Here is a 14,352-nt window from a genome sequence, read left to right as displayed (position 1 = left end):
ATACTATGTATTTTAGTAAAATTTTTGTTTATATCATCTCCTAGAGTGTTAATGAAGCTTAAAGGGGCTGTGTAAAATCAGGATTCTTTGCTTAAGCATAAGGACAGAATTTTATCATATGCTTTATCTGTATTTGATTCCTATCAAAACCCGTAAGATTATAATTCATTAAATCACCATTAAAATCCACAAATTATGAATGTAGAAATTATCCTACATGTTGACATTTGCTCTCCTCACAAAAATTCTATTCAGAGCAAACTTACTTTTGGCATTTTTATTTTCATTATTGAACCAGAATAAAATATTTAGTGAGAAAAATCTCCTTGCTTTCTTTCATTGTACAAATAACAAACCTAGAATAGTTATTAATAATAATACTTATTATTTAATTTATAAATATAGAGTACTTACTACATTTATACAAATATCCTGATATGTAATCACAGTGCTTTATAGATAATTTTAAGTGACATGAGCTTCATGAGTTCAAATGTTTTGACTTTATCTTCTGGATTGTGAAATCCAAAAGAGTAAAGCAATAATAAAGATTAGATAATTATATAGTTGGGTATAGACACAGAATAAATCCATAGGGGGGCTGGGTCACTTAATAGGAACAAACAACATCAACAAAAATGAACAAAAAAAACCCTGATATATATGATCAAATTTTATAACTAGAACTCAAAACAGCTGAACACCAAATTGTTTTTCTAACAATAAAACTCTGTTTTTGGTATAAATATATTAACCCCTTGAATTGGTTTTATCTACTACAATTATATTACATACAAGAACCCTTCTGTGTATTATTTGATCTGATCTTGACAAAAATCCAATTTGGAAGGTAGGCACTGACCTGTATTTACCTGCACTTAAAGAGGCTTGCCACAAAATAAAGAAAATTCTAAATGATCACAGTGAGTTTAATATTGGCAAGGCACAATCTTACTTTTAGATTTTGGACAAAGTACATTTTGCTTAAAAGTAAGATGAGAAAGTAAAATGAAAAGAAACAACTGCAAACATTCGTTAATGATTGGAACCTGGAATGTATGAGGTATGAATCTAGAAAAATTAGAAATTGTCCGAAATGAGATGGAACGCATAAACATTGATATCCTAGGCATTAGTGAACTGAAATGGACTGGTATTGGCCATTTTGAATCAGACAATCATATAGTCTACTATGCTGGGAATGACAATTTGAAGAGGAATGGTGTTGCATTCATAGTCAAAAAGAACATTCCAAGATCTATCCTGAAGTACAATGCTGGCAGTGATAGGATAATATCCATACGCCTACAAGGAACACCAGTTAATACGACTATTATTCAAATATACACACCAACCACTAGGGCCAAAGATGAAGAAATAGAAGATTTTTATCAGCTGCTGCAGTCTGAAATTGAACGAACATGCAATCAAGATGCATTGATAATTACTGGTGATTTTAATGCGAAAGTTGGAAACAAAGAAGAAAGATCCATAGTTGGAAAATATGGCCTTGGTGATAGAAATAATGCCGGAGATGGAATGATAGAATTTCGCAAGACCAACGGCTTCTTCATTGCAAATACCTTCTTTCACCAACACAAACACTGACTATACAGATGGACCTCACCAGATGGAGCACACAGAAATCAAACAGACTGCATCTGTGGAAAGAGATGATGGAAAAGCTCAGTATCATCAGTTGGAACAAGGCCAGGGGCCGACTGTGGAACACACCATCAATTGCTCACATGCACGTTCAAGCTGAGACTGAAGAAAATCAGAGCAAGTCCATGAGAGCCAAAATATGACCTTGAGTATATCCCACCTGAATTTAGAGAACCATCTGAAGAATAGATTTGATGCATTGAACACTGATGACCGAAGACCAGATGAGTTGTGGAATCACATCAAGGACATCATCCATGAAGAAAGCAAGAAGTCATTGAAAAGGCAGGAAAGAAAGAAAACACCAAGATGGATGTTGGAGGAGACTCTGAAACTTCCTTTCGAATGTCTAGCAGCTAAAGCAAAAGGAAGAATTGATGAAGTAAAAGAACTGAACAGAAGATTTCAAAGGGTGGCTCGAGAAGACAAAGTAAAGTATTATAATGACATGGGCAAAGAGCTGGAAATGGAAAACCAAAAGGGAAGTTCTCAAGCTGAAAGAAATGAAGGAAAAATTCAAGCCTGGAGTTGCAATAGTGAAGGATTCCATGGGGAAAATATTAAATGACGTGGGAAGCATTCAAAGAAGATGGAAGGAATACAGAGAGTCATTATACCAAAAAGAATTAGTCGATGTTCAGCCATTTCAAGAGGTAGCATATGATCAGGAACCCATGGTACTGAAGGAAGAAGTCCAAGCTGCTCTGAAGGCATTGGAGGAAAACAAGGCTCCAGGAATTGATGGAATACCAATTGAGATGTTTCAACAAATGGATGCAGCGCTGGAGGTGCTCACTCGTGTATGCCAAGGAATATGGAAGACAGCTTCCTGGCCAACTGACTGGAAGAGATCCATATTTATGCCTATTCCCAAGAAAGGTGATCCGACCAAATGTGGAAATTACAGAACAATATCATTAACATCACATGCAAGCAAAATTTTGCTGAAGATAATTCAAAAATGGCCACAGCAGTATATCGACAAGGAATTGCCAGAAATTCAGGCTGGTTTCAGAAGACGATGTGGAACCAGGGATATCATTGGTGATGTCAAATGGATCCTGGCTGAAAGCAGAAAATACCAGAAAGATGTTTACCTGTGTTTTATTGACTATGCAAAGGCATTCGACTGTGTGGACCATAACAAATTATGGATAACGTTTTGAAGAATGGGAATTCCAGAACACTTAATTTTGCTTATGAGGAACCTTTACATAGATCAAGAGGCAGTTGTTTGGACAGAATAAGCGGATACTGATTGCTTTAAAGTCAGGAAAGGTGTGCATCAGGATTGTATTCTTTCACCATACCTTTTCAATCTGTATGCTGACCAGATAATCCGAGAAGCTGTTCTATATGAAGAAGAACAGGGCATCAGGACTGGAGGAAGACTCATGAACAACCTGCATTATGCAGATGACACAAGCTTGCTTGCTGAAAGTGAAGAGGACTTGAAGCACTTACTAATGAAGATCAAAGACCATAGCCTTCAGTATGGATTGCACCTCAACATAAAGAAAACAAAAATCCTCACAACTGGACCAGTGAGCAACATCATGATAAACGGAGAAAAGACTGAAGTTGTCAAGGATTTCATTTTACTTGGATCCACAATCAACAGCCATGGAAACAGCAGACAAGAAATCAAAAGATGCATTGCAGTGGGTAAATCTGCTGCAAAGGGCCTCTTTAAAGTGTTGAAGAGCAAAGGCGTCACCTTGAAGACTAAGGTCCTCCTGACGCAAGCTGTGATATTTTCAGTTGCATCATATGCATGTGAAAGCTGGACAATGAATAAGGAAGACTGAAGAAGAATTGATGCTTTGAATTGTGGTGTTGGCAAAGAATATTGAATATACCATGGACTGCCAGAAGAACGAATAAATCTGTCTTGGAAGGAGTACAACCAGAATGTTCCTTAGAGGCAAGGATGGCAAGACTGCATCTTACATACTTTGGACATGTTGTCAAGAATGATCAGTCTCTGGAGAAGGACATCATGCTTGGCAAAGTACAGGGTCAGTGGAAAAGATGAAGACCCTCAACGAGGTGGATTGACACAGTGGCTACAACAATGGGCTCAAGCATAAGAACGATTGTAAGGATGGCGCAGGACCAGGCAGTGTTTCATTCTGTTGTGCGTAGGGTCAGCATGAGTCGGAGCCGATTTAACGGCACCTAACAACAATAGCAACAACAACATTTTGTTTCATTAGTTCTATTTTCCTTGTTTATAAAACCCTCTGATTTTCCTACATGCATCCATTCATTTATTCAATTGTTCACTTATTTTTTCATCAGTGTTTACAGTATGTCAGACACTGTGCTAGGCACTGCTGTGAACACACAAAAAAGATGTAGACCGTCAGGATACAGGCTTAAGAGGAGAAAAGTTCAAGGTAACAAATGATCATATGCGAAGATGAAAAATGCAAGAAAAGAGTAAATTACAGTGAAAAGGACAATAAAATTTGTCTAGAGGGAGTCAAGGAATGCTTCTCATTCCTGTATCTAAGTAATTTAGGGAAGGTGGTTCCAATCAGGTACAGCAATATGGAAGAAATCACAGAAAAATGTGGTATGGAGGGAATGTGAGGAAAAGGGAGTAATAGAAATGGTAAAAGACAAAGTTGAAAGATAGACTAAGGCAGACTTTGACGGGACTTGTACAATGCCACACTAATTAATTTGTGGTTTTTGCTATAGGTGATGAGAGCTATGAATAAAGTATAAACATTTACCTAATTGTGTGTGCATACGTAGGTGCCATGAAGCGGATTTTAGTCTCATAGCAACTTCATGTGACAGAGTAGAACTGCCCATAGGGTTTTCTAGCCTGTAGTCTTCCTGGGAACAGATTACCAGGGCTTTCTCCCTTGGATGGTTGGATTCGAACCACCAACCTTTCAGTTAGCAGCCTGGCACTTAACGGTTGCATGACCAGGGTTCCTTATTGTATTATAATTTATATGCTTAAATTTCTGTCTATTCCAAATTGTAACATATTGGAGGACAATTTAGTAATATGTATTCAATTTGAAGAGGCTTATAGCTTATAACCAAGCAATATCACCCAAGGGTAAATACACACTAGAAACTCACACAAGAGGCAAATACATATGTGCTAATTGCAATAGTCTTTGTAATAGTAAAATGAGAAACAGTCTAAATACTTATCAGTAATTGAATGGCTAAATGAAGTTTGGCTGGTTCTGTGAAATGGATTGCTATGTATAGCAATAATATAGATTGAAAACAGACAATCATAATTATCTTGGTATTTTCCAAATCACTTTATAATGTTCCACACTTATTTAATATTTTAAAAGTTCATCAAACTTTGAATAAAAAGAAATTTTCTGTTTATTAAACACTGAGACATCAAAAACATGAGTCAAATATTTTACTTATTGGAGAATATAGATGAATTTCCTGCAGGACTGGGAACAAATTAAGGACATTCACTGCTTCAATTATTGTTTAATGTAGTCTTAGAAAAGATCTAGTTAAATGTTTTTGTAAGAAAAGAAAACTCAATCAGAAACATAAGGATTAGAAATAAAAATTAAAAAAAAAAACCCCGTCATTTCCTAATGATAGGTTCATTTACCTAAAAAATCAATAGAATTAAAAAATAAAATAATAAAGGAGTTTAACAAAGTTTCTAGATACAATATCAACCTACAGAAATAATAAATATTTCTTTATACCTTATAATCAATAATAAAACATAAAATAAAAATATATTCACAATAGAAAAATTAATCTATAAATTATCTAGTACTTAACATAACCAAGCAAGATTATGTTACACAAGGCTACTGTGGGAAAAAATTTAAAATTTGAATAAAGGGTGAACACTTAATCTGAAAAAGTGGAGAGACATGCAAAGGTCTGGAGAATTAAAAGCTCTTATGTACCTAAATTATTTTTTCAAATACAGGAGATCTGTCCTATCAGATATTAGTATTATTATAGACAGGGCTGATAATGTCAAAAAGCAGTATAGCTGTACAACTTAGTTATGACTGACGTCAGCTCTGATTTGCCATGCATCTTCTGATTGGCTCATGGCCATGCTAAGATGGTTTCAACTACTGTCAATATAATTGCTGCTGCAAAGCCCAGTAATGACTACAGTGGAAGAGGGTGAATTTGGAAGAAGACATAGGTATGAACTTAAAAGCCCATCATGACTTAAAACATTCGTTCAATGATTTTTAAGGTAAATTTAGCTTTTCTATTCTCAGATAACCGAACCAAGGCTAACCCTTAATATGATTTTACTGTAATGAGGCACTCCCAAAATCAAACCCATTGCCATTGAGTCTATTCTGACTCAAAGTGGTCCTATAGGACAGAGTAGAACTGCTCCATAGATTTTCTGAGGCTGCAACGTCCTTCTCCCATGGAGAGGCTGGTGGGTTTGAACCACTGACCTTCTGGTCAGCAGCCAAGTGCCTTAACCACTGTGCCACCAGGGCTTCTAATCAGACACTAAAAACTATAAAATTGCTTAATATTAATCAGCATGCTAAAATTTATTAACTCACCCTTTGCTAATTCCCAAATCTGCCTATCTCAATCTCTGACTAAATATAAGTTTCACAAGAGGAATAGTTTTTCTTACAGTTAGTGATATCAAATACTTTTGCATTTCTTCCTTACAAGTAAAAAGCATGTTTATTTAGCTCTCATCTAATGATAGGAGCCTTGGTAGTGTAGTGGTTAAGAGCTCAGCTGACAACTAAAAGGTCAGCAGTTTGAATCCAGCAGCCACTCCTTGGAAATCTTATGAGGCAGTTCTACTCAGTCCTATAGGTCAGAATTAACTCGATGGCAACAGGTTTCCCCCCGCCCCCGCCCCATCTAATGATAAAGTGGTTTTCAAGGAGCAAATGCAACTTAAATTGTGTAGTAAGTACTGATAGCAATAGTAAGCTTTGAAATATTTTCCTATAGGAAAATCAATTCATCATTAAATATTTTTATTGAACAAATTCTGAGGAGCACTCTGCTAAGTGTTATGAAAGATAAATAGTCATATAAGATTAGGTCCTGACTCTCAAAGATTGTAGAATTTGTTGATGAGACAAAACATACACATTTATAAGGTTAAGGCAGAATATGATTAAGTGGCCATTGAGGAGTCCAGATATTAAATTCTGTAAATTTATTAGAGAGCGATATTTTGTAAACCAAAGGCATGGAGGCAATGTATGACCTCCTCTAACTTCCCAAGGGAGAAGGAGAATCAAGATCAACAGCCCAAGGCTGATTCCTATGAGACAAAGTTCAGACAAGCCACCTCTCTTCATCTTTACAAATTCTGACACCCATCATCCCTCCCACAGCACTTTCTACTTCCCTGCTGGTTCAATAATTCTTTGCAATGGCTACACAGAACTCACAGACAATACTCATGATTATAGGTTTACTAGAGAAGTGTTGTCGTTGTCGTTAGGTGCCATCTAGTTGGCTCCGACTCATAGTGACCCTATGTACAACAGAACTAAACACTGCCCAGTCCTGTGCCATTCTCACTTTAGAGAAGGAACAGGTTACAGTTCAAGCCCGGGAACACTCAGGACACGGTTCTTCCATCAGGGCAGCCTCTTTTCAGCTGTGCTCAAAGGCACACGTCTCCCCAGCCCTCAGTCCTGGCCCAAAGGCATTCAGCTTTCCCACTCTGTGAGCCCTGCCCACCATGCCATCTCCTGCTGCAGGATCTCTGCTGCTGGGTCTCTGCTGCAGGGTTTCTGCTGCCTTTGATGTTACAGTTCTCTCTTTTTCTCTGTCTCCTGGTTCCCAGAGCTTCTCAGTGCAGGGGTACCAAGGCCAAAGGACGTACTGACTCCTGGCTGTTCTTCCTTGGTAGTGGTGAGCTCTTCTCTTTCCTGCCTCTGGGCTGGCTCATTTCAAGCCCTGCAAGATAGCAAAACTGATCAATCCCTTTGGTGGGGCAGAATTACCCTATCACGTAGTCCCACCTAATCGCCTGGGTGGGAGTTAAAACACCATGGCTAGAAAGGCCATATTAAGTAATTCACCGCAATTATGCAAAGGAAAACCTTGGTCATTATAATAAATAAATTACCTTAGGGAAAAAAACCCTTGAATCATTTCAGTAAGGACACTATAATGTGCGATATACTTTCTTCGAAGATAGAAGAGTGCTTGAAACACTGAGGACTTTATCACCAAGAAAAATTTAACCTTTATTATCTTTTACTAATGCAATACAATCTTCTCTGCCTTGCACATCTTTTGCTAGATTTATCTACAGTTCTTTGATATTTTAATATTTTGAATATGATAAATGTATTCAAATTTCATTTTCTAATTATATAGAAATTGGTAGTATATCAATGTATTTATTTTTGTTTATTTTAAATATCCAGAAAACTTACTAAATTCTCCAATTTATTCCAATCATCTGTAGATTTGTCTGCATTCTCTACATACACAAATGAAAATTCACAATTTTTTTCTTATTTTTTTTTTTCCTTGCCTTATAGCACTTGTTAGAACCTCTAGTACAATATTTTATAGGAGTAGTGATAACTGGCAATCTTATGTCCCTGATCTCAGGCAATATTTCACTATTAAGTGTGATGTTTGCTGTATGTTTTTAGTAAGTATTCTTGATTATATTATGCTGTTTTTCCATCCAATCTTGTTTGTTAATGCTTTTTATTATAAACGTGGTTTGCTTTTCTTTCCTATAATTTTCCACTTTGTCTTATTTATTTGGCCAAGTACATTGATTAATACTTGAATGTTAAACCACCATTTACTTCCTGCAATAAATCTTCCTTCGTGAGTATTTATTATTCTTTTCAATGCATCATAAACTTCAATCTATACATATTTTAATTTCACAAGAGACTATTTTTATTAATTTAGGTACTCAATATTTAGGTAATCGACATTTTTGTTTCCTACAAAACATTGATACTTTACTTTCTCTTCACACTTTCTTGTATTGATATGGTTCTGTCTGTAATAATTTTTCTTTTGCCTGAAGAATTCTTAGTATTACTTTTGACGTTGACTGATGGTGGCCAATACCGTGAATTTTGGGAGAAGCAGAGTTGGGTCTAGAGAATTTTTTTTTGCCTTTATTACTGTATAGTATTTTCCACGTAGGTTGAATTTTAGAGTGGTAATTATTTTCTTTCATCACTTTAAAGAAATTAACCCATTGCCTTTGGTTTCCATTGTTTCTATTGGGAAGTCAGCCATAATCTAATGATGATCCGTTACAGGTAATTTCTTTTCTTTCTCTAGCTTATTTTGAAAATTTCCCTTTGATTTTTAGTTATTTCTACTCTTATAGTCCTAGGTATGATTTTCTTTGTATTAATATCTGAATGTTTCTAGGATTTCTTGAATTTGAGCTTTGACATCCTTTGTAAATATTAGAAAAATTATCAGCCATTATCTTTCCAAATATTGCTTCTTTGCCATTCTCTCCCTCCTCCTTTCCTGAACTTAAATTGCACAAATAATAGACATACTCACTGGGCTTAATATGTCCCCCCTGCATTTTCTTGTTCTTCCATTATTTCTGTTCTCTGTCTTCATTATGAATATTTTCTCCTGATCTGCATTTTGAGTTCAATAAACCTCTCTTCAATGCAATCCAATCTTCTGCTCAAGTTCTTAAATTTAGCTAATGTGTTTTTTAGTTTGGTAATTTCCATGTAATTCTTTCCTTTACATTTTAATTCTCTTTTGAATAATGAAATAAAAGATTTATTTTAATTTCAGTTTAATGACTTGAAGATCTAGGTTAATTTTATGTCTGTTTCTATTGTGTGTGTGTATATATATATCTTTTTTTTGTATGCTTCTTATATTTTATTGAGTGTTGGACATTCTGTTAGAAATATCATAGAGTTTCTAAGTGATGTTATCTTCCCTCAGAAAGAACTTACCATATCTTATAGCAGGCAGCAGAAATTAGAATACCTCAATATAATTGCTGATTGAGCTGTCTTCAGTCAAGTTTCAGTCTTCTTCTTAGTTGGTCTGGAAATCTATTTACTCTCTCCCCAGCAGTGTAAGACTTCAAAAGAACTTTGTTTTACTTTTTAGGCACTTATTGCATGACTTTGTAGACTTTTTTCAGCATAGTTTGAGAAAAATTCATCAATGCAAAAACTATGAAAGGGTATTAATCTTTCTTCTGTGTACCTCCTTTTTTCTCATGACCTTGTCCTGAAAGTCTGGCTGCTTTGGTATCCCTGAGCTGAATTGTTTTCCTCCATGGCATTGTAAAATTGTTGAGAACCTTATTGGCCTCTAGGCCTTTTAGTTGTGTCCCTCTGACCAGATTCTTTGTTTCTTGTCGCAAGCTAAGAGTAGGTTAATACCTGGAGGGGAAAAGTAGCATGCAAAGTTTTGAGCTTACCTCAATGAGTTTCTTTTTTCCTCCCTCCCTCCCTTCCTCCCTTCCTCCCTCCCTCCCTCCCTCTCTTCCTCCCTCCCTTCCTCCCTTCCTTCCTTCCTCCTTTCTTTCTTTCTTTTCTTCTTCTTCTTCTCTCTTTCTCTCTGGAATTTTTCTTCTCTATTTCTGGATGTTTGACAGCTCTATAATATTTTCAAATAGACTTTTTTTAATTTAAAATTTTAGCTGTTCTCTGTCTATGCCGACATAGCCAAAAAGTAAAGTGCCTTTATATTTTTTAATTTGTTTTGATTTTTATATATTTTTTTCTGCATTCTGTTTACTAGCAAGTGAAACCCAACATTAAATTTAGCTCAAGAGAATATTAGAAACACTTGGCTTATGTGTTATAAAAATAAAGTGCTAACAGGACAGAATACAATAATGTGTGCCTCTTAATGACTTTAATGCTTCACAGATTTATTTTAAAAACTTTGGAAACTCAGAAAATGCACACATTTACAAATGCATAATTTAACTTACACTTTCGTCTGAATTATTTTTTGCATATCTATTATTTGTGCTGGACTTTTTTAATAAACACTAATGCTTTTTCAAAGTACAAATACACTTTAATGGAAGAGAAAACAGGAATTAGAAGACAGATGAAAAATGATAATGTGAAATAAAGCAAAAGTAGCAATACAATGGAATGTATAAAGTACGAATCAAGTAAAATTAGAAGTCATCAAAAATGAAAAGGAGCACATAAAGATCAATATCCTGGGAAATTGTGAACCGAAATGGACTGATGCTGGCTATTTTGAAAAGGAAAATCATGTGGTCTACTATATGACAGATTGAAGAGAAATAGTGTCATATTCATCATGAAAAAGAACATTTCAATATCTATCCTCAAGTACATTGCGGTCAGTGATAGGACAATATCCATAAGCCTACAAGGAACACCAGTTAATACAACTACTACCCAAACTTATGCAACAACCACTAATGCCAAAATGAAAAAATTGAAGATTTTTACCAAATTCTGCAGTCCAAAATTGGTCAAACATACCATCAAGATGCATTTATAATTACTGCTGATTAGAATGTGAAAATTGGAAACAAAGAAGAAGGATTAGTAGTTGGAAAATACGGCCTAAGTGATAGAAATGATGCAGAAGTTCATATGTTAGAATTCTGCAGGACCAATTGTTCATTGCAAATACCTTTTTCAACAACATAAACGATGACTACATGAGTGGACCTCACCAGATGTAATAGACAGAAATTAAATCAACTATACCTGTGGAAAGAGACAATGGAGAAGCTCAATATCATCAGTTAGCACAAGGCCAGAGGCCAACTGAGGAGCAGACCATCAACTTCTCATATTCAAGTTCAAGTTGAAGCTGAAGAAAATTAAAACGAGTCCATGAAAGTCAAAATATGTGTCTTAGGCTGAGTTCCCTAGAGGAGCAAAACCAGTAAAGCATGCAAATATTTATACAGAGAAATGTATAACAAGGAAATAGCTCACTTAGTTGCAGAGGCTGGAACATCCCAAGTTCATGGGTTGAATAGAGGCCTCTCCCAATTCATATAGCCACAGGGGCTGGCAAACCCAAGATCAGACAGCAGGGCTCTTGCTCACAGGCTGAGGAGATTGACCAATCCTAAGATCGGCAGGCAAGGCAGCAGGTAAACTGCTAGCTCAAGTCCCAAGAACAAGAGGTCAGATGAACAGGAGCCAGCTGCAGGATCCAGAGCAAACAAAAGCCCATGAACCTTGCCAGAAAGTTCATTTATATATGATACAGATTATATCCCCAAGAAAACTCCCTTTCAACTGATTGATTACTCATAGCAGATGATCACATTATCATATGACTGCCAAACTACATCATAACTGCCAAACCACTAAGAATCATGGCCCAGCTAAAATGACACACAATGTTAATCATTACAGTATGACCTTGAGTATATCACATCTGGGAAACCATGGTGGCATAGTGGTTAAGAACTACGGCTGCTAATCAAAACATCAGTGGTTCAAATTCACCAGGCGCTCCTTGGAACTCTATGGGGCAGTTCTACTCTGTCCTGTAGGGTTGCTATGAGTCAGAATTGACTCAACGGCAATGGGTTTATATCACATCTGAAGTCAGAGACCATCTCAAGAATAGTTTTGACACATTGAACACTAATGACTGAAGAGCAGATGAGTTGTGGGATGACATTAAGGACATCATACATGAAGAAAGCAAAAGGTCATTAAAAAGACAGGAAAGCAACAAGACCAAAATGGGTGTCAAAAGAGACTCTGAAACTTGCTTTTGAATGTATAGCTAGAGCAAAAGAAAGAAATGATGAAGTAAAAGAGCTGAACAGAAGATTTCAAAACACAACTCAAGAAGATAAAGTACTATAATAAAATGTCCAAAGACCTAGAGTTAGAAAATCAAAAGAGAAGAAAGAATATGGTTGAAATTTCTCAAGCTGAAGGAACTGAAGGAAAAATTCATGCCTTGAGTTGCAACGTTGAGGGATTCTATAGGCAAAAATTTGAACAATGCAGGAAGCATCAAAAGAAGATGGAAGATGTCTTAGGCTGGGTTCTCTAGAGAAGGAAACCAGTGAAGTGTAAAAATAGAGAGAGAGAGAGAGATTTATATCAAGGAAACAGCTCACGAGATTGTAGAGGCTGGAATGTTCCAAGTCTGTGAATCAGGATAGAAGCTACTCCTGATTCATGTAGCTGCAGGGGCTGGTTAACCCAAGATCAGAAGGTTGTTGAGTGGGACTCTTGCTCACAGGCTGTGAAAATCAATGAGTCCCAAGATCGGCAGGTAAGCTGCTAGGTCTAGTCCCAAGAACCAGAGATGAGATGAACAGGAGGCAGCTGCAGGATCCAGAGAGGGCAAAAACTAGAATATCCACCTACATTCAGATGCAGGTTACATGCCCAAGGAAACTCTCTTTCAACTGATGGCTACTCACTGCAGATTCTATCACGGGGATGATCACATATAAACACTGAGAATCATGGCCCAGCCAAGTTGACACACAATCTTAACCATCAGAGAAGGAATACGCAGAGTCACTGTAACAAAAAGAATTAGACAACATCCAACCATTTCAGGAGGCAGCATATGATCAAGAACTGATGGTACTGAAGGAAGAAGTCCAAGCTGCACTGAAGGCACTGGCAAAAAACAAAGCTCTGGGAGTTGATGAAATATGAATTGAGATGTTTCAACAAATGGATGCAACCCCGAAGCGGTCACTATGTCAAGAAATTTGGAAGACCGTTACCTGTCCAACTGACTGAAGAGATCCATATTTGTGCCCATTCCAAAGAAAGATGATCCAATGAAAATGGAAATTATTGAACAATATCATTAATATCACATGGTAAAATTATGCTGGAGATAATTTAAAAATGGCTGCAGCAGAACATCAAAGGGGAACTGCCAGAATTTCAAGGTGGATTCAGGAGAGGACGTAGAAAGAGGAATCATAGCTGAAAACAGAGAATACCAGAAAGATGCTTAAAAAAAAAGGCATTTGATTGTTGGATCATAATAAATTATGGGTAACATTGTGAATTCCAGAACACTTAATTGTGCTCATGAGGAGCCTTAATTGTGCTCAAGAGCAATTGTTTAAGGAGAACATGGGGATACTGTATGATTTAAAATCAGGAAATTTGTGTCAGAGTTGTATCCTTTCACCATACTTATTTAACCTGTATACTGAGCAAATAATCTGAGAAGCCAGACTATATGAAGAAGAACACAGCATCACAGATTGGAAGAAGACTCATTAACAACCTGCAATATGCAGATGACATAACATTGCTTGCTGAAAGTGAAGAGGACTTGAAGCCCTTACTGATGAAGATCCAAGACTACAACCTTCAGTATGAATAACACCTCAACATAAAGAAAACAAAAATCCTCAGGACTAGAGCAATAAGTAAGATCATGATAAACAGAGAAAATATTGACATGGTCAAGGATTTCACTTTACTGGGATCCATAATCAATGCCCACGAAAGCAGCAATCAAGAAATCAAACAATGTGTTGCATTGGACTAATCTGTTGCAACAGACCTCTTTAAAGTGTTAAAAAGCAGATGTCACCGTGAGGCCTGAGGTGCACCTGACCCAAGCCAAGATATTTTCAATTGCCTCATATGCATGTGAAAGCTGGACAATGAATAAGGAAGACTGTTGAAGAATTGAGGCCTTTGAACAATGGCGTTAGAGAAGAATATTGACTATACCATGAAC

The sequence above is a fragment of the Loxodonta africana genome, chromosome 6, assembly GCF_030014295.1.
Source record: "Loxodonta africana isolate mLoxAfr1 chromosome 6, mLoxAfr1.hap2, whole genome shotgun sequence".
Lineage (NCBI taxonomy): Eukaryota > Metazoa > Chordata > Mammalia > Proboscidea > Elephantidae > Loxodonta > Loxodonta africana.
Note: the sequence above shows the minus strand (reverse complement) of the source record.